The sequence below is a fragment of the Odocoileus virginianus genome, chromosome 27, assembly GCF_023699985.2.
Source record: "Odocoileus virginianus isolate 20LAN1187 ecotype Illinois chromosome 27, Ovbor_1.2, whole genome shotgun sequence".
In the NCBI taxonomy this organism is placed as follows: domain Eukaryota; kingdom Metazoa; phylum Chordata; class Mammalia; order Artiodactyla; family Cervidae; genus Odocoileus; species Odocoileus virginianus.
In genome coordinates this window covers 14,255,040-14,275,982 of record NC_069700.1, presented here as the reverse complement: position 1 = coordinate 14,275,982, position 20,943 = coordinate 14,255,040, and the positions used below count along the sequence as shown (strand labels likewise).

At 36.4% G+C, this 20,943-nt stretch overlaps 1 long non-coding RNA gene across 1 annotated transcript in view; it reads left to right on the top strand.

Moving 5' to 3' along the window:
- The window catches only part of LOC110122700 (uncharacterized), a 32,398-nt gene extending 12,446 nt beyond the window's left edge, over positions 1 to 19,952 (top strand). The window contains exons 4-7 of the long non-coding RNA XR_011483855.1: positions 12,293 to 12,347; positions 16,755 to 16,869; positions 19,441 to 19,632; positions 19,748 to 19,952. This is a non-coding gene — a long non-coding RNA (uncharacterized lncRNA). The remainder of the gene's footprint in view (positions 1 to 12,292; positions 12,348 to 16,754; positions 16,870 to 19,440; positions 19,633 to 19,747) is intronic.
- Positions 19,953 to 20,943: the final 991 nt, after the last annotated feature.

Sequence of the window (20,943 nt, the reverse complement as noted above, 5' to 3'; positions counted from 1 at the left end):
TTCTAGTAGGAGATGGATATAACAAAATCACTGATGAGACAATATGAGCATGTCTGTCAATAGTGGTTGTGACATGGACTCAAGAGTCAAATCTCAGCTGTTCCACTTATTTAGTTTTGTGATTATTATTTAATTTTTGCAGCATAGCATGCCATGTAAATGAGGGAAAAATTATGGTGGTAAAAATATAATTAAAAATCTCAGTCATATGCCTTTATGTGAGTGTGTGAAAGTTAAATGTAATATATTCTGTAGGGCATTTAGTTCATGCTTCAAATGCAGTGATCACCCAGTAAACATCAGCAACAACTATAAAATGCCAGCATTACTGTGCACCAAAATGGTGCACAGGACTGTGGAGCTAAAACTATCATATAATTTATTCAGATATTTGACATTTATTGAGCACCTCCTAAGTGCCTGACATTGTTCCAAACACCATGTTACCCTCCACCCACAGAGTTTACTTACATTTTAGTCGGAAACACAACAAAAATATGATATGACAAGACATAATGGAATATTGCCAACATGACATAGAGTGAAAAAGGCCACAAAAGAAAATGAAATAGGATAAAGAAATGCAGAATGATATAGGATGGTCAGTGTTCCTTTCTATAAGGTAGCAGGCAAGGCTTCTCTGAGGAGAAAGTGTTTGAGTGAAGGAGACTATACAGATACCCGAGGGAAAAGCTTTCCCAGTAGTGGGGTCAGGATATGCAAAGACCCTGCATGTGAGCAAACTAGCTTGTTAGAAAGAAAGCAAGAAGGTCATGTGACTATCGATAGGGAGAGGGTAACCTTATACGGAGGGGCTAATTGTAGGAGATAAAGGCAGAGGCGTAGACAGAGGCCAGAGAGCTAAGACCTCGTAGAACATGGTGGACTTGGGAGTTTCAGTGTGGTGAGAAACCATCAGAGTACCATGAACAGGGAATTATCATGACTTAAGTTTTAAACACACCTGAGTTTAAATCCGCTGCAGGAGAGTTGTGAACCAATATGGCGTGTTTCTTCACTTGTTATTGGAAGGTTTAAAAGAAGCAATGGGTGTGAAAGCAATAGACACAGTGTTTGGCACAAAGGATATGCTTGAGATCCTTAAACATTAGAAATTCTTCTTCTTCACCTTGAAAGTCTTAGGCGAGAAAAGACACAAGATGGATTTCAACCCATGCTTTCCCACTATTATTCCCAGCTCCTGACATGACCTCCATTGCAGCCACTCTTTTGGATAAAAGCTTTTCCCTTAAAAAACTCTTGTAATAACATGTGTTACATAAGATGAATTAGTTCCACTGGCCTTTACTAACAGGAGTCCTAGTTACTATTATAGTTGGTGATGCTTTGAGCAAATGGGGAACAAGGTGTGCATGAAGCAGAGAGAGCCTCCTTCATGGCCCATGGAGAACAGCATGATCACTGGTCCTGGGGTTGGAAAGAGGAAATTAGATAACAGCACCCTGTGAGGGGGGTGGCGGGGTGGTTGATGAATGAGATGCTATCTTTAGACAGCCTTCCACTCCAGGTTGGAATTTTGTTTTCTTTTTCCACACTTGAGGAGTATATGTCACATGGAGCCACACAGAGAGTAACAGATACACTCATATACTGGAGGCCAAGATTTCAGAGCCAAGCTCTTCTCAGGGTTAAGATTAACACTTGAGGGTTTCCTGGACTCATTGTTTCATTTTGGAAACAGCATTTTCCATTTGATCTTTGCCTCTTATTTGCTCCTTCTTAGTTTCATCTTTTATTATGATATTTGTATTGGGCCACTGCCTTTCAGTGAGTCAGTAAGTGGGTATTCAGCACTGTAGATTTTTCTACCTAAAGCAAATCAGTTGTGAAAATCTAAAGCAAGAAGAGGGACTTCCAAAATATATACTTTCTTGCCAATGATTCAAAGAAGGCCTACCTGCCTTGGATATTATTTAACTTGAATATTCTACAATATTTTAAGTCTTGGGAAAAAATTTTTTCTAACACAATTACACCAGGAATGCTAATGAAGACTGTAGCAAATTATAAAATGTTCTCTAGGTCTGCTTCATATAGAAATTCATGTAATATTTTGCATGACATGATTCAGTATCTTGATAGCAAATATGGTACTATGTTTTGAAGTTTCTACATAGACTGAAACTCGGCACTGAGTCCCTGGGTCTTCAAAGCTGAACTGAAAACGGAAGGAAAATCAGTCCAGACTTGGGCCGAACTCTTGTCTTCACCTAATTATAAGGATAGGGATGTTTCCACTCTGGTCTCAGGAAAGACTCACAGTGTTTCCCTTGGAATCTCAAATCATAGGTCTAAAGAAACCTATGCCAGTCTGGTAAGTGTGACAACTATTACACGATAAAAGTTTCACGTCCTGCATCTCTCAGATGACAGTGCTAAATGAAAATAAATGAGAGTATAGATTTTTTTTTTTATGGGCCTGTTCCCCAAGTCCTTTGTCTCTGTTACCTTTTCATGTGGAATTCAGTGTTAGCTATCTATAAATTATCTTGCAGCTGTCTGAAATAAATTATTCAGGATGCATTTTCTTGACCTTTTACCAGCATTCCACATGCTTCTAATCCTTTTTTATGTAATAGGTGGGAAATACATTATAAATAAATGAGAAAACCATTTTCATCAGGTAAAAACTCCCCTTAGTTTTCTTGTCCCTTAACTGAATTTTATTACCACCCATTCTTTTTTCTCTATTCTATCTTGAAGTTCACCATTCTTATTCCTGACCACATACTTTTACTCCTTCTCAGTGAACTTGTTCCATCAATTATTCATTCTTTTTTATTTTTGGCCACGCTGCAGAGCTTGTAGGATCTTAGTTTCCCAATCAGGCACTGAACCTGCACCCTCAGTGATGAAAGCTCAAAGCCCTAACCAGTGGACTGTCAGAGAATTCCCTCTTCCTTTAATTTCTCAATCTTTATCAAATCTACCCACTCTAAGTTCTGATTAAAGATCTTTCACAGTAAAAATGTTATTTTCTCAAAAAGCAATGTTTTCTTATTCCTCCCTTCCCATCAGTCTCTCCCCTCCACCTTTTTTCCCATCATCTTCACACTCTACTTGGAGAAGCCACTTCACCATTTGACTCTGACTCCTCTGCTCTGTTTCCCTCTGCCACCTGCAAACTGTTCTTTCAAGTTTACCAGCGGCCTCTCCTGGCCCCTGATTGTACATCCCAGCTCCTCTGAACACCTCATTTCCTTTAAAAAGTCACACTAACTGTGTTTTTCTTTGGCCACACTCCTTTAAAAACTCAAGATCCCTTGATATTAAACATATCAGATGACATGCTGGGTCAAGTGAATCAAAAATAACTATAACAGAGTCTCAGATGAGATGAAGTTCGCAGCCTAGGAGGGTAAACAAACACATACAAAGACAGAATGCACAAATTCTTGTCACACTGCCTTTTTTGGTAAAAAGGGAGACTAGATTTCCAGAAACTTTCCTAACAAAAACCACTTCGAATGATCCAAAACTATTTTGTGTTGACTTCTCTTCAAATGCCATGCTTAACTGGCAGAAAAGCAAAGGAAATCTTCGAAGTTGGGGGAAAAAAATGTGAAAAGGTGAAGCAAGAGAGGTAAACAAACTCTAGAAGTAGTGCTTTCCTTGAGAGCTGCTAGTTCATGAACTGTACTGGGGACAGAAACATAATTAGGAGAGGGAAAAAAAAAAACATGGCACCCAATCAAAGTAGATATCTGAGCAGAGAAAGCCCTATCCTTCTCATCTTTCTGCCACAACCTTCCCTCCAATTTTCCACAAAACTTTGAATTCTGAAAGACAACTTTATCAGAAATAACACAGTGAGAAGGGGGAAAAAAAAAACCATAAAAAAGGCATAAACAACTAGAATATTAGCAGTCAAAGTCAGAAGGCAATGAAACAATATCTTTAAGGTCCTAGGAGAGATAACTCACAATCTAGAGTTATATACCCAGTTAAACTATCTTTCAAATGTTATGGCAAAGTAAAGACAGAGGATTTTATGCCAAAAACGGTCCCTCACAAATATTCCATCTGAAGGCCCATGTAAGAAGAAAAAAGTATGTCAAAAGAAATGGTGAAGAAAGAAAATGTTAAATGTCTGGGTGAATGTAAACAAACATCAGTTGCATAAAACAGTGATAACCACTACTTTGTATGGATAATAAAAACAATATTGAATTTCTGAATACTTATAATAACATAGCTTATAAATAAGAGAGGTACTTGATTTCTCTATTTCTGCTATTATATATTTTTCTTTTATTTCTTTGATATTCATTTACTGTTTTTTCTAATTTCTTAAAATAGTACAATCATCAATTTCCAGCCTTTCAAATTTTCTAATAGATGAATAGAAGACTGTACATTTTCTTCTTAACTCAGCTTTAGTTGCATCCTAATCATCTGATGTCTAATTTTCATGATCACACAAAAATATTTCTTTTAAATTTCCCTTTGATATCTTATTTGACCAACATATTATTTAGAAATGTAAAGCTTAGTTTGCTAAAAGTTGAGTACTTTTTGTTATTTTCGTTACTGATTTTTAACTTCATTAGGGTCTGTGAGGCTGTAATTTTGGTCTCTGTTCCTGCAAGATTGCCAACATCTCTACTTATTATTCTGCCTTTTAGTAGGAGTTCTCTGTCCAACACTTTGGACCCTAACTAAATCTTTTCTCCTATATCCATAATTGACAAAAGTTCTGAAGTTAAAGGTGAATTCTTTCTTCTCTATATGGTTTCCTATTGTCAGAAATTGTTTGCCCTTAAGTCTCGGTTGCCACAACAGTTTCCTAGTTTCTTTTAACAGATCACTTTTAAAGAAAACTTTCTCAGCTTGAATGTTCTCAGTGACAACCTAGGTCTGGCTGAAATAATAGCAAAAGTAAAAAACCCTCATATTCAATTTTATGTTTGCAACTTATTGTTCTTAAAAATTGTCACCAAAATTATGTGTTTTGCCACCTTAAACATACAACTTCCTCCATTTCCATTACTCCTTTGTTGTTAATATTGATCTACTTTATAATGTTATGCAACTAGAATGTAAGTTATTGAAGGCAGCAACCAGTATCCAATATATGACTACACTTTTCTGTAGAAATCTTAATTGGTATCTTTTTTTTTTTTTTGGCTGTCCATTGCACAGCATATGGGATCTTAGTTCCCTGACCAGGGATCAAACCAGCGCCCCCTGCAGTGAAGGCACTGGAAGCTTAGAGTCAACCACTAGACCTCCAAGGAAGTCCCTTAGTTGGTGTCTTTGAGCAAGAAGCTTTAAAAGAAGTGGAAAGAAGCACTGGAAGAGGGTTAGGATAGAATAAATGCACATGAAAATAGGAAAATGTGATCTATTTGTCAGAAAAAGGCTTTTTAAAAACTTTAATGGAGGAAACAAGTAAAGTCTCATTCCCCAATTTATACAGACCTCCATAATTTTATATCTTACCATTACATGTATCATCATCTATTTCCTGAATAATTAAAAAGAGTTGGAACATTTCTGATTATTTTTTCTCTGGATTTCATTTGTCAACAATGCTTCTTTCTTCCATCATTATACATAACAGAAAAATATTGAATTGCATTTCATACCAAAAGGAAGTTTTTACTGGAATATTGGGTAGCAATATTGGGTAGCAGAGATTGATATATTTTTATCAGCACTTCCCCACTAGTTACATTACATTACTTTGCATACTGTTCCCATTGACAGTGATATTATGAAAAGCCATAGTGCATGCTGGGTAATGCAGACTTCAAGCATTCACACTCCATTAATTAATTCATCACCTAAAAGCTAAGTATTGATTTTTTAATGGTTTTACAAATCTATTTAAGTTTCTGTGATGTGATTAAGAGGATATGTGTTTACTGTAAATTATCCAACAAGTACAATGGTATTACTCTCAGAAATAGCAAACAATTTAGCTTGTGAGAAAGGAGGGGAAAAGATCAGTTAAAATATTTTTCCAAATACTGATTATTTATTCAATAGCTATTATAACTTTCTATTAAAAAAAAACTCTGCTATTTCAAACCATGGTACTATATTTTTGATTTGTGATGATAATGAAATCATATACCAGTGACTTTTTCCCCTAGATCCTATTGAAAATTATAGTGGATTAAATATTCTTTGATTGCTAGAGTTGGTCAGAAATTTTTCACTTTAGTTCTTATTTGGAATATTGTGGAACATGTGGAATTATTTTGTATGTTTTCAACTTCATTCCTAAAAATTTTAGCTCACAAAACCATGCAATCTATTCTATAATTCTTAGAGTAAAAAGATATTCCTCGTCAACTTACTAAAACTAGAAATCAAGTAATTATAGGATAAATTGATTCTTAATAGCAGAACAGAAAAATAAAAGACTTTGGAAATGATGGGATTTGCATTCAAAAGAAATGATTTTTTAAGTACAGTTGGAAAACATAAGAGTCATTTATGTATCTGCACAAAGTTAAGTATATCCTCTAAAAATATTCAACGTAAAGTGTCATATAGAATGTGACAGTGACACGTAAGCTTTGGCTTATCCTCTTAAAGGAATTTTATTGCAAAGATCCTGGAGATGTTTTACCAAAAACCCTATATCATGTTTTCCTGTAGTGTAGTGCAATATAATCCTAAAACTAATTCACCTTGTAGCATTTCAGACATTGCTAATATACACAGCCAAGGAAGGCAGAGAACATTTCTTTCTAAAAGTAAAACAGTGGGCAAGAATTATGTGTGAGTGTGGGTGGTGTGTGCATAGAAAAAAAGAGTATGGAAATAATTACATGAAAGAGTTTCAAGTAAAGAGGTTTTTGTTTTTTGCTTACTGTCAAAGCAGAAAAATATTCTGGTGTTACTTTCCCAGCTAATCTTGACCTTACAACTACCTTAGAAAAAAACCTGGTCATTAGATAATTATGTGGCTGCCCATTTTCTTTTACTTTATATTCTAGAGGAAGTGGGTGCAGTATTTTTCCTAAGAATAGTTGCCGCTATTATTCAGTTTTTAGATGACATCCAACTGGTAAGGGGAGATGGGAGCTATTTGAAGCCACTTATCATGCAGAGATAAAAAGGCTGCAGAAACTCCTGCTAGGTCTTTTGATAGCATTAATTAGCATCAGAGTTAAGGTTGGTATATATCTATGACTTTCTTAAGACAAAGTTAATGTTTTATTCTCAGTGTCGAAAGAAGAAGAAAAAAAAAACCCAACATCAGAATGCTCCATATTTTATGAATAAGGAAATGAGACTATTTTGTAATGAAAGCTAAATAAGTACATGTGCAGTCAATTTGGACTTAGGGAAGCACATGCCCCTTTGTCGAGGTTTGGTTTCTTTCTAGCTCTTTCCAAATCATCACCATTTGGCATTTCTTAAAAAGTGTACATAATTAGGATTTTTAAAAGGCTTTTTATAAGTTATGAAGTAGTGCTCTCATTTGTGGTTAACATCAAGTAAGTTTTTGGACTCTGAAAAGGAAATTAAGCATTACTTATTTACATATTTCTGCATACAGCCCATCCGTTCTGCATCTGTGTACTTCAGTAACTACAGACCCACAATTCTAAAGTATGCCACCTACAGAGGGTCATCAGAGATCTTTACTACCTAAGTTCCCACTTCTGAAAATGTACTCCATATGACATCAGCTTCCCAAATGGCTGAGTGGTATTGAATCTGCCGGCCAATTCAGGAGACACAGGAGACATGGGTTAAATCCCTGGGTCAGGAAGACCCCCTGGAGGAGGAAATGGCAATCTACTCCAGTATCTATGCCTGAAAACTCCCATGAACAGAGGAGCCTGGCAGGCTACTGTCCATGGGGTCACAAAGAGCCAGGTATGACTGAGCAACTGAGCACAAATAGGCATGATAATAGTAACTGCTTTTAAATCAGGCTCTCAGCACTGGGACACATTTATGTTCTGTTGAGGAAATTTGATGATATTCCAAAACATGTCAAGTAATACATGATTGACTGTCTTCCAATGAGGGTAGTAAAAAGTCAATTTCTTGACAATGAAATCATTTTGATGACAGTACAGTTCTTAGAAATCCTGATAGTCTTGCGCTTGGAACCATGATCGTTTGATTCTGAAGTAGTAGGTTATGTTAACAGAATCTTGACTATTTGTTTGGCATTATCAACCACCTAAAGAAATTATTTTTTTAATAAATCTTTTCTTGCCCCCATCAGATATTTACATGAGTACCTTTCCTTGACAATCAGCATTCTGTAGCATAGATGTGTATATCATGCTGAAAAAACATATCTTTAGAGACAAAATTTGATTGTATTTTCAATTTTAATTCTTCACCACTGAATCAAAATTCAAAGACATATTATCGACTTCCAACTGTTTCCTCTAATTAATGTGGTAAGTGGATTGTCATCTTTGTGCAGCTTCTTTTGTTCATGTGACAATGCCTGTCCTTGCTGATCAGATAGCTGAAACCATGTCAATTAGGAACCAAATGCTATTTCAAGTTTATATTGTTTTTTAGAATAATCATTATTTAAATGAAAAGCCAATTGTTTTATCCAACTACAATATAAAAATATCTGCTAGTACATAGATAGTAATTAAACCTCCACTTTGTATGCCACTGAGACAATCTCCAAGTGTGCCGCCAGATTTCAGAATATTGCCAATTGATTATTCTGCTGTCTCTCTGAAAAAATTAGTATGAAGTGTGCAGGTTGTACAACTTAGCAATACCCTGACTTGCATCTAGTTGTGTACTGTTGAATGACACCTTTTCACACTGAAAGGAGTATTTTACCCTGTTCTGGAAATGCTCCTTGCAATATAAGAAAGGTCACTGTACTTTGAAAATGACAAGAAATCCCATCACTCATTTATGAATGAATTTATGTGATTCATTGACATAGCTTCATAATAAATAACACTCTGAAGAATTAAAGAAAAATGGATTGACTCTCCAATAAAAATCTTATTTTCAATTATTTGAAATTTGAAAATAAGGACATATGTAATAAATACAAAATAATTTTATATAATAATAAAAGGAATATTGATTCCTTTTATACTTTAGTGAATATATTATTAAACATTTTTATGACATTTTGATAAAATTCAATACAATAGTAATAATCAAATTTAGCACTTAAAAAGAATAACATTTTATTTATAACAGTTAGGACAAACTCTACACTTAGAGTATGTTAGTCAAGATAAATTGACCACATTATTCCTTACAGCTTATGTTAAACCTTAAAAATGTAACATCAAAATATATCTGTGAAAACCATAATTAATTTACATTTCACATTTGTGAAAGGTATCCTGTGATACAAAATATTCTAATGTGCTTTCCGGGCAAGCATCAGACGCCAGCAGAGGACTTATTACCCAAATGTGTATTTACCATCCAGCAGTGTGTTGCCAACAACATTTAGAAAGACTTTTAGAAAAGATGGAATCTGTTTTATTCATCAGTATGTCCTTAGTGTTGAATACAATGTCAGACACACAGCAAGTGCATAATAAACATCATTTAGATGATGTTGATAAGTCAGTATAAGACTGCATGACACTGAGAACCCAATATTATGGTGTCTAAAATGAGGGCTTCCAATAGCTTGCCTTTCATATGAGTAGTTGGTTTGGATTGAGTGAGCTTGATGGGCTCTGTAGAGTTGATCGTGTTCCTGGATCTGGGCTGCATTCCTGGGATGGCATGGTCTTGACAGGACTTCCCAGGTGGTACAAGAATACTGGAGTAGGTTGCCATGCCCTCCTCCAGGAGATCTTCCTAACCCAAGGATTGAACCTCCATCTCCTGTTTGGCAGAGGGATTCTTTACCACTGCACCACCTAGAAAGCCCATATGTGTCTGTGTGTGTGTGTGCATGTGTACACAATGCAATTAAGGTATTAGTTTTAATATTTTCTGAATGGCTAGCACTTGATTCAGAGTTTTTAATTTTAGTCCAAAGAAAGTGACAGTCACCATCTCAATTCAAATAATGGCAACCATTGCAGAATTTAAGGACAGGAACTGCATAACCATAAAAGAGTTTTAGAAAATTTGCAGATAACTAAGCCTGCGTATGTGAGAGAAAAAGTGTGATACTGACAGTCTGTAAATTTATGTTATGCCCCTCCTGGAGCTTTGGTGTCATTTTGAGATGATGTTGGAAGTGAGAATATCAACAATACTTTACAGGCAGAGATGATCCATGCAGTGATCAGATTTCTCATTTAATCTCTCATTAGCTAAGAAATGTCAGATAGTCTGCTGAGAAAAAAAAATACGGTATTCTTACACCCTGTGTGTGTTTATAAATATCTACCGATACATTAAGATGAGCATTGAAAATAATTCACTAAATGATAGCTGTAATGAAGTGTGAAATAAATTATTGTCTTTGTTGGTAATAGAGATTATTGTGCTGGGCACAAAACATATTTATCATTGGAGCCTTGACAGTACAGACCTGCTATAATAAAGGAACTATAAAACAAACAAGCTACAAGCCAAACATATGAAATTAATTTGCTATTTAAATCTATATGGTAGATATAACTAAGACACTTGTCACCAGGGTCAGAAGGTGCCTTTGAGGACATTTGGATTCCCAGACAGTAGCTGAGTGATCCACTGAAACCGTGCAAACTTGCAGCTGCTTCCTAAGATCTGAGACAGAAACTTTAAGTGAAGAGATTTTCTTAGGACTATGTCTCAAATGTGAGCACCATGATGATTTGGTTAAACTCATATCCAGCTCATCAAAATGTTGCAGTGTTTTAGGTCACTATCAAAATTCAGTTATTTTCAGGTAAAAAAAATCATACCCTCTTCAGAAAGTTTCTTGTAACTATTTCACATGGCACCCATACATCTGCTACCAACACTCCTTCTTATCACAAAAAAACTATTACTCCAAAGCCTAACATGTTATCTCCAAAGAACTATACTGACATTTTGCAAAGGGAGGAAAGGATGGTCATCACAAATAACAATTTTAAAATGGTTTGCCATTTGGGGACATTTCTCTTTACATTAATTTTAGTACATGCTAATTTATAAGTAGGGCTTCCTGATGGTTCAGTGGTAAAGAATCCGCATGCCAATCCAGGAGATACAGGTTCGATCCCTGAGTTGGGAAGATTCCCTGGAGAAGGAAATGCCTTCCCACTCCAGTATTCTTGTTTGGAAAATTGCATGGACAGAGGAGCCTGGTGGGCTACAGTCTATGGGGTCACAAAAGGGTTGGGCACGACCTAGCAACTAAATAATAACAACAAATTTATAAGTAGTATTTGTATCATTAGTAAGACAGTACACTACTTGAGGCAAGTAGAATATGTATGTTGTTCCTGTGCATTTTAACTGAAACTGACTTCGAACTGTGTGCCATGATGTATTTTTGACCACTTACTACATGTTGACTCTCACTTAAAATTAATTTATCACTATAAATCTCAGTTAAGTTGCATATCAGTTACATTGCATATTTTTTTTCATTTTCAGAATAACGAGACAGGAAGATGTATGTGCACCATAATTCCTCTTAGGGAGAACACTGCCTTTGGGAAAATTATTTAATCTATGCTTTGTGCAGCCTGGGAGTTCTTGTCTTTTCCCTCCCTGGAGCCTAGGAGCTGTCTCACACTAAGATGTCAGAACATGTGCTAAATTCCTCTGCATAATAGGAAGAGAAAAGTGGGCAGTTCTTGAGGGAAAACTAGAATAGAAAAGTAGGGAATCAGGATGTTGGGCATGACATATTATGAAAAAATGTATTAGCTTTAGTACTGAGTGAAAACACACAGTGGCCTAAAAAGCTGCTGAAAAAATATTTTAAAACTTAGCACCAGTTGAGTAGAAGAAAATAGTTTACATGTGTTGACAGTGGTTATTTTAAATGGTAGGATTAGATGACTATTCTTTTCTCTTTATAATTTTTGTGCATTTTCTGTTTTCATAATAGGTTTATTTTATTTTTAGATCTTTCACTGTAAAATGCTAACTATTACCAAGCTGGATAAAATGTATGTGTGTGTGGTGTCTATGTAAGTGTGTTAGTATGTATATGTGGGTCTGGGAGTTTGTGTGTGTGTGTGTGTGTGTGACTTTCTTAATTTACCAAATCCAAGTTATGTGACACTGAAAAAAGTCATTTAGCTTTTCTGTATCTCAGTTTTCTCTTCTTTAAAATGGGGATAATACTATTTCTTTACAATACTACAATAATACTACTACTTTTTTTTAATACTACTTTTTAATATTATTTCTTTCACAGAAATATATGAAGATTAAATGAGTTAATGTTTGAAAAGACAGAAGATGCTCAATAAGTATTAGCTTTCATTATTGCCATTATTCTTGTTATTATATGGGCAGTTTATAGATAGGCATGTGTACATAGACAGACTCCAAGTAAATTGAATAAAACATTAACATCTGTTAATACTCACTGATGGGATTATAGGACATTATTTTCCTACTTTATATAACTTTTTTATTTCCACAATAAACATCTATTATTTCAACAATTAGAAAAAAATATTTTGAAATGAGTTCCTTTTCTTTGAGAAAAGGTTATCTTATTCTTTTGAAGAGAGTATAGTATTTTGCTTGCCTGAAATGGTATAAAATATCTAAGAGACACATTTTAAGAGCAAGATGCTGAAGTGCAGGGGAAATACCATTTATGGAGATTTCTTCTTTGCTTTTTCCAGCTGTGCCCTTAGGAGATGGAGTTACCTTCTGGGTGAACTATTTTAACTTCTTGATTTATTAGGTCTGTAGGAACAACACACTCTTCTTGTGATACTTGCTTGCGAAAGCAAAAAGAGACATGTCTTCAATATAACACATATATTACATTGACTATCCTCAGTTTTGTGTCCAAATTTCAATGATATTTTAGTAATCACAGACTATAGAGATTCAGGAAGCTGATACCAGAGTCCTGGCACTGGCTTGACGCTAAAAGAATTACTGCCTGTGGAGTCAGACAGAGTCAGAGAAGGGAGGTGTGTCCTGGGTCCATCCAAGAAAGAAGAGTGGATCAGACATACAGCTCCTCATTGGATGGGGGCTTCTGACTATGAAGCTGTTGCTTGCACACACCAAGGCTGATGGGAGATTCACTAAACTACAGGGTAGCCCTTTCTGCTTCCCTATCATTACCGAAGAGGCTGTGGAGTATTGAAAAGCTCATGAGATCTTGGGAACGTTTCTACAGACACCAAATGAATGTTAAGCCATGGAATTCTGACAGAAGAGCATAGACACAGCATTTCCCTAGTTCAGAGAAAATCTCCATGCATCTTAAAATATACATGTATTTTGATATGTGGCTACTCACATGGGGTGTTTGTGTTTCACTAATACATTTCCAGAGAATGACTGCCCCAAGAGAGTCAATAACAGCAATAACAACCAAAATAATAATGCATGTGCTAGCTCATTGGGAAACCTGCAACAGCATCCATCTTAAGCTACCTCCAGAATCGAATTCTGCCTTCAGCGGTTACCAGTCTCCAGAGGATAACTGAGAAGATTTACTAACAATCTTCACCAAAATAGTTCTTATTATCCTCCAGAGGATTTTCATCTATAAATAATGGAGATGATAAGCAAATGGCCTCAACCTTAACAAGCTACTGCTTTGAAACAGCTGCATTTAAGCCTAACTTAAGGCTACCAGCTAGAGAGACTGAACAGTTTCCTGGAAGATGATTCTATGGTAACAGAAAACCCTGCAGACCAACGTGGTCCAGTAAGAAAGCCTAATTAGCAGTGGGGAGAGCAGTTCCTAGGGACATTTGTTGTGTGTGCGCATGTATGCTCAGTTGTGTCCGACTCTTGGTGGCCCCATAGATTGTAGCTCATCAGGTTCCTGTGTTCATGGAATTCTCCAGGTAAGAATACTGGAGTGGGTTGCCATTTCCATCTCCAGGGGATCATCCCAACCCAGGAACTGAGCACGTGTCTCCTGCCTTGGTAAATGGATTCTTTACCACTGCATCACCTTAAACCATAAGTCCCAGCCCAAGTTCAACTTAATGGAGTAGTCGGAGCCTTGGAAATGTTTGAAGGGGAGGGTCTATCATTTTTTAAGAGTTATTTTGAAAATGCCCATTGTGGACATATGAAACACTAGGTTGTTGGAACTGATTCTCCAAACCACTGCTTAGAATACAACCTGCCTTTACACATGGACAACTCCAGAGAATTGAGCGATAGGCCATGTCAATGGGTCTTAGAAGCACAGACTTTCTAAGAGTGCAGGAGAACTGAGTAGAAGAGGAGGAAAATGGAATGATACTGCTTAGGAACTGACTAGACCTGCTTCGTGGTACATCTAAGATATCTCCTGGGTAGTATTTTAGGATAGTGTATTTCCTGAAAATGTTGTGGATGTATTGGTAGACATGGGTAGAGCACAGAATTTGCAAGCTGTAGGTTATAAAAGATTCAGGTTCTACCAGGTGTCTCAGCAAACTTAGCTTGTTGCTAGAACTTTCATGGCACCTGGTCCCATCACTTCATGGCAAATGGATGGGGAAATAGTGGAAACAGTGGTTGACTTTGTTTTTCTGGGCTCCAAAATCACTGCAGACGGTCATTGCAGCCATGAAATTAAAAGATGCTTACTCCTTGGAAGGAAAGTTATAACCAACCTAGATAGCATATTAAAAAGCAGAGACATTACTTTGCCAACAAAGGTCTGTCTAGTCAAGGCTATGGTTTTAATCCAGTGGTCATGTATGGATGTGAGAGTTGGACTATAAAGAAAGCTGAGCACTGAAGAATTGATGCTTTTGAACTGTGGTGTTGGAGAAGACTCTTGAGAATCCCTTGGACTGCAAGGAGATCCCACCAGTCCATCCTAAAGGAGATCAGTCCTGGGTGTTCATTGGAAGGACTGATGTTGAAGCTGAAACTCCAATACTTTGGTCACCTGATGCGAAGAGCTGACTCACTGGAAAAGACCCTGATGCTGGGAAAGATTGAGGGCAGGAGGAGAAGGGGATGAAAGAGGAAAAGATGGTTGGATGGCATCCCCAACTCAATGGACATGGGTTTGGGTGGACTCCAGGAGTTGGTGATGGACAAGGAGGCCTGGCATGCTGCAGTTCATGGGGTTGCAAGGAGTCGGACAAGACTGAGCGACTGAACTGAACTGAACTGAGAGCTTAGAGATTGACATGGTTCCATTTTATCTACTACAGAAAATATTTTTCTAGACATTATTTAATTTAAAAAGAGAATAAGTTTCACCACTGTTATTTATGTTGAAGGGTCTTTCCAGGTGGCACTAGTGGTAAAGAATCCGCCTGCGAATGCAGGATACACAGGTTCGATTCCTGGGTCAGGAAGATCCCCTGGAGAAGGAAATGGTAACCCCCTCCTGTATTGTTGCCCAGAGAATTCCATGGACAGAGGAGCCCGACGGACTGCAGTCCATAAGGGTGTCAAAGAGCCCGTCAGACACGACTGAAGTGAAGACAGACTACAGTCTGTAGGGTCTCAAAGAGCTGGTCAGCCACGACTGAAGCACACATTACAAAATGTAGACATTATCTGAAACAAATTGCCTCCATGGAAAATTAAACCAAGAATTGCTATCAATCAACAGTTATATCAAGGAAGGAAATATGAAAGGTCCTAGCTATTTTCTTTGATACAAAAAGATAGAAAAAATAATTTTTTAAAATAGGCCCAAATCATCCAAACTTTTTTCAATCAAGGTGGTAAACTAACACATTAATTGACATTGAAGTACACCTTGAACTTTCTACTAAATTGGGTCAGAGTCATCCAGCTTCCTCTGAAGTTACCATGAATAGACAGAGATAAAAGCAAAAACACTTAGTTCAAAGAGATCTGATGCCTATCTGTCAAAGTCCTGCTGCCTAATTCTCCATGGCTGTTAGGCTCAAGATTATTTTTTCCAATAACAATTAGACTGCCAGACACATTAACCTACCCCCATCTTGTGATCTTCTAAGTGCAGTTCTACTCACCTATAATAGTTCTCTAAAAGCTACTCATTTTTAAGCTATTCAATCATTTACACTTAAAATTGATCAAAATCGACAGAGGTTCAACACAGCACCACAGGTGATGGTATCTCATGCTACTAATGCTTCATGTGAGTGGCTGGTTGGCAGTGCACTGGTGTCAAGACAGAAAAATGGGATCAGAACAGTTTCAAAGACCTAGAGAATCTTTCAAACTAAACTACAATTACATATCCCATTTTGCATAACACTCTAAGAATAGTTTAAATAGTTTATTTTCTCTCTGGTGGAAGATATTTTTCCAGGCCCTATTTTTTGTTGTTGTTGTTGTTATGAAGTCTTATGTTTTACTTTCCCATTTTTTTAGCTCCCATCTCTGCTCATGCAGGGTCTCATATGTACAGGTTTATTTTACATTTTCTGTAGTGTCATATATTTTTTAAAAATAGGTCATTTCTTCAAGGTAATGCAAGCATCATTTTAAAATATTGCTAACTCATCATCACTGAAAATATCAACTTTTAAAATCCTTTTTGTTCATGATGTGAAATTAAATTCCAATTGTCAGAGAAATCCTATCCATCCTTAATTCAATGACCTGTCCTCAGTGGTGGGCTGTAACTCTTTTAGACACCAGAAATGAGTTTATACATATAGGTTTACTGGAAAAAAAAAAGGCAGATCATTATGATTTAATAATGTGAATACCTACTCTTTTATCTTCCATAGAAAACATCATACCAAAGATACATTTTGGATGGTATAGAAGAAAAGATTGATCTTATAAGATGATAATCTGTTGAGCTTTATGGCATTGGAAAGCAGACTAGGCTTCATAGGAAATGTAAGAAAAACTGAGATAAACCATTTTGTTATACTACTTTACTATTAACAGCTTTTTGTTCTCATTAAGTTTGATTCTCTCTTTAATGAGGATGAGGGGCTGGACATACGGATTGCCCTTGAGGTTATTCTATAAACAGACATAGCAATGGAACCCAGTTTCTATTCTGAGGATGAAAGGGGTGGTCTGGGTATTTACTAAAGAGTATAGCTCTGTTTGAGCATCGAATTTACTAAAGAGTATAGCTCTGAGCATCAAGAGTTAACTAAAAGGAAAATGTTAGGGCATAAGTAGTATTCTCCAGGTCTCTGTTGCTATCTGTATATGTTTCTCTAAGGTTTGAAATTCACAACATAGAATTGCATAAGTCATTGTGAAATTATGAAGATTATCTTAATTCTGAAATTTTACTTTCAGAAGCATGTATAGTTGGGATGTCCAACTGCCATCAACTCCAGTTTTGATCTTAAGCAAAACACTTAACAATTATGCCTCAGCCCTTATTTTCCTAGCTTTATCTACCAAGTCAACTGGCATGAACTTGATTGGACCCAAGTTAATTCCTAAGCCTATCTTTACAATTGCTCCTTATAGAAAATAATTGATGTAAAATTCACAGCATTCCTACCTCCAGGATACTTTAGTTTCAGTATCAGAATATAATAACAGTACTTCCTGAATGTAGTTCGACATGCAATTTGGGGTTGAGACATCCTTCTCTTTTTTAAATATCATACACTAAAATAAAAACTAAAACGTGTTCCACTTTCCCATCCTAATTTTCCATCCTAATTTTATCTTTATGTGTACATTTGAATTTTAGTGTACAGCTCAAGAGCTGAGTTGTGTGCATGTGCCAGAATAAAGGAATCTTATTTCTCTTGTTTAATTTACTACTTAAAATTAATGGTGTACTGTAATACCGAACTCTAGAGCAACACATTGCAAAACTGTGCCAGTGGACACTCAAACATTATTTCCCAGTTTAGTCCTTTGCTGGACAGATTTCCTGTGCCTGCCTCATTTGAACACATTTAGTCATTTGTCATCAGACTCCAAATTTAACTGAGTTAACATATTTTATTTAATCTCCCCCAAAGGAAATATATTGAACTCTACTAAAATAGCAGGGCTTTTTTGGGCAAAGAGGCTTCACAATAAATCACACACACACAGCTAACACTTTAATATCCTGCATATATGTAAGGAAAACAACTGCCAAAGTAGTTTAAAGTATAATGAAACATCACCTTCCTCCCACGCATGAGTACTTGCATTTCTATTTTCTTGTTATATCTTTTTGAGGAAAGGTAAAAATATCTTCTTTATTTTAAAACATTGCTTTTAATATTTATGAAAATATTATGTAAATATAGTTTGTTCTTTCCATATATGTTGGGAATAGAGTTTTCTTATCTCATGAAGTGGCACATATTCAAGCAAGTATTTAGTAGAAATGCAAGAACAGCCTCAAAAACTTATGACTTGACATAAGGAGGAAAAGAAAGCAGTGACTACTGACCCAAAGGGGGAAATACAACCCAATATATTTATTCTACTGAATAATCTGAATGGAGTATTTATATGACAAAGTCGGGGCTAAGGGTTGCAATAGGTGTTTAACAGCCCCTAATGTTTCTGTTTAAGAAGCTCGTTAAGTTCTGAATAGTGGAACAGCCTGGTTTCAGACAAGAAGACCTAAACACATATCCCAGGGATATAAATTATGGAAATAGAAGATGGACTATGTAAATAGAAGATAAGTGCTTTAGAATAAACAGTAATAAGAAAAAGACTTTTTGCCCCAGAACAAGATTGAAAGGGGAAAAAAATCTGTAAGTCAACCACTGATTTTTACTCTTCAGCATTGAGCATATTTTTGGTTAGAATGGAAGAGGTTTAGTTCTAAAATAAAACTAATTTTTCATTTTTCAACATATCCTATATTCAAACATCAGTTCTCATGTGAGTTGACACATGCGATGCTTCTATATATTCCTCCTCATTGATTATTATCAACTCTTAGTTACTTTCTCTAAACTTTAGACATCAAATTTTCATCAATATCCAAGCTAAATTGTCAGCCAAGTAAAAAATAGTTGAGATTATTAATATTTCAAGCAAGAGGTTGCTATATTTGAATTTTATGCTGTGACCTCTTTTCCACAATCATATATTATTTAGGAGGTATAATGTCAAGTTTTCATCATACATATTTTGACAGATTTTCTTCATTCAGACCATCTTTATAAAGCATCCAATAATCACATGGTATTCACTTTATTAGGCATGGTGGAGGATATAAGCATGACTCTGCCCTCAAGACGCTTACATGAGAATAGAAAAAATAGAAAATATACACCATAAAATAAACTCACATTAAGCTTCATGAGGCTGCTTTCAGTGGAAGATGTACTATTGATTTTTGTGATGAAAAGAGTTTTGACTTTAACATCCAATGACCATAGTGAGTCCTGACTCTAATACTGGTAACTTTGTAGCTTTGGGCATGTGATTTTAACTTTTCCTCTTTGTCTTCAAAACTGGAATAGTAATATCTACATTACACAGTTACAGCTAGGATTGGAGATACTGTAGATGATGTGCCTGACACGTAGTTGGAGGAAGACAATTCTCCATGATCATCCTATATTTCAAGCCCTCTGAGAAAAGGCATTTATAGCCAATGTTTGTATAAGGAGATATTTCAGGAAAGTAAAGCTGAATACATCCCCTCCCTGAAGACATCCTGGGACAATAAAGGTAAAGAACCTCCTTTCCCTTCCACTCCAGGGTAATCATCCTAAAGATGCTTCTACCCTCTTCTCCTGGGAACATTTGCTTACAATTTAGCTCAGTGATGTCTCTTCCTTTCTAGAGCAGAGAATGGGCGTGTCACCAGCAGCCCTATATACGATCAGAGTTTCCTAATTTTGGAGTTCCTTTCCTTTGATGCACAAGCAACATCTGGCACTCACAACATCACCCTGTGGGAACTGGAGCCTTAAGGAATCCGTGCAAAATATTGCTGTTGCTGCTGCTTTGTTGTGTGTAATAAATGGCCTTTGTCTCTGACCCAGACACATACGGTTGGTGGATGTGTTTATGTATGCACAGATAGACAGAAAAACAGACATAAATAAACTGTCAGGTTAAATTTTTAGCTTGCAAGTACTCTAAACTTTCAGACTATTTACATGTTAATAGTTGTTCCTTAGGCTTCCCAGGTGGCACTAGTGGTAAAGAACCCACTTGCCAACGCAGGAGACATAAGAGACGCTGGTTCAATCCCTGGGTCAGGAAAATCCCTTGGGGTAGGACATGGCAACCCACTCCAGTGTTCATGTCTGGAGAATCCTATGGACAGAGGAGGCTGGTGAGCTATGGTTCATAGTGTCTCAAAGAGCTGGACACAACTGAAGTAACTTAGCATGCAAGCAGTAGTTCCTTAAAATTTAGTCATTATTATTATTAAACTACTATACCCATAATTTAAAAGGCATTATTATTACCAAAGAAAGTATCAAATAAGAGATAGTATTAGAGCAGAGTCTTTAAGGATGGGTAGAATGAAACCCCTGACAAATGGTGTGAGAAAGCTTTGCAAATATCAGGAATAATATGGACAAGGCTATGTGCAGGAGCTGAATCATTGCTGTGCTCATCATAGAAATAACCAGATATTCTGATGAAGTACAGGTGGCACATGGAAGAATAGACAGGAACAAGCCAAAGAAAGCTTGATTTGAGAGCATGTGTTGCCTTCCTGGATAACTAGCTTGAAAAACATTAGATAGCAATGGAAAAAAATTACACTTTTAGCAAACAGTAGGACATTCAAAAATCAATACTTGAAAAGATAACTCCATTGGTAGTATATATTAGGGAGAACTGAACAAGCAGAAACTGGACAAGAGACCTTTCAAGTAATCTGAAAGATAAGTAATGTGGCCTAAAATCAGACATGACCATGGAAACGGGACTGGGCGAGGTCAGAGTAGTGTAATGCTTGGGGTCCTGGTTTTAGGTCAGTATTTTTCTGGTCTTTGTTTCAAAGAGTCTGATCTATGCATG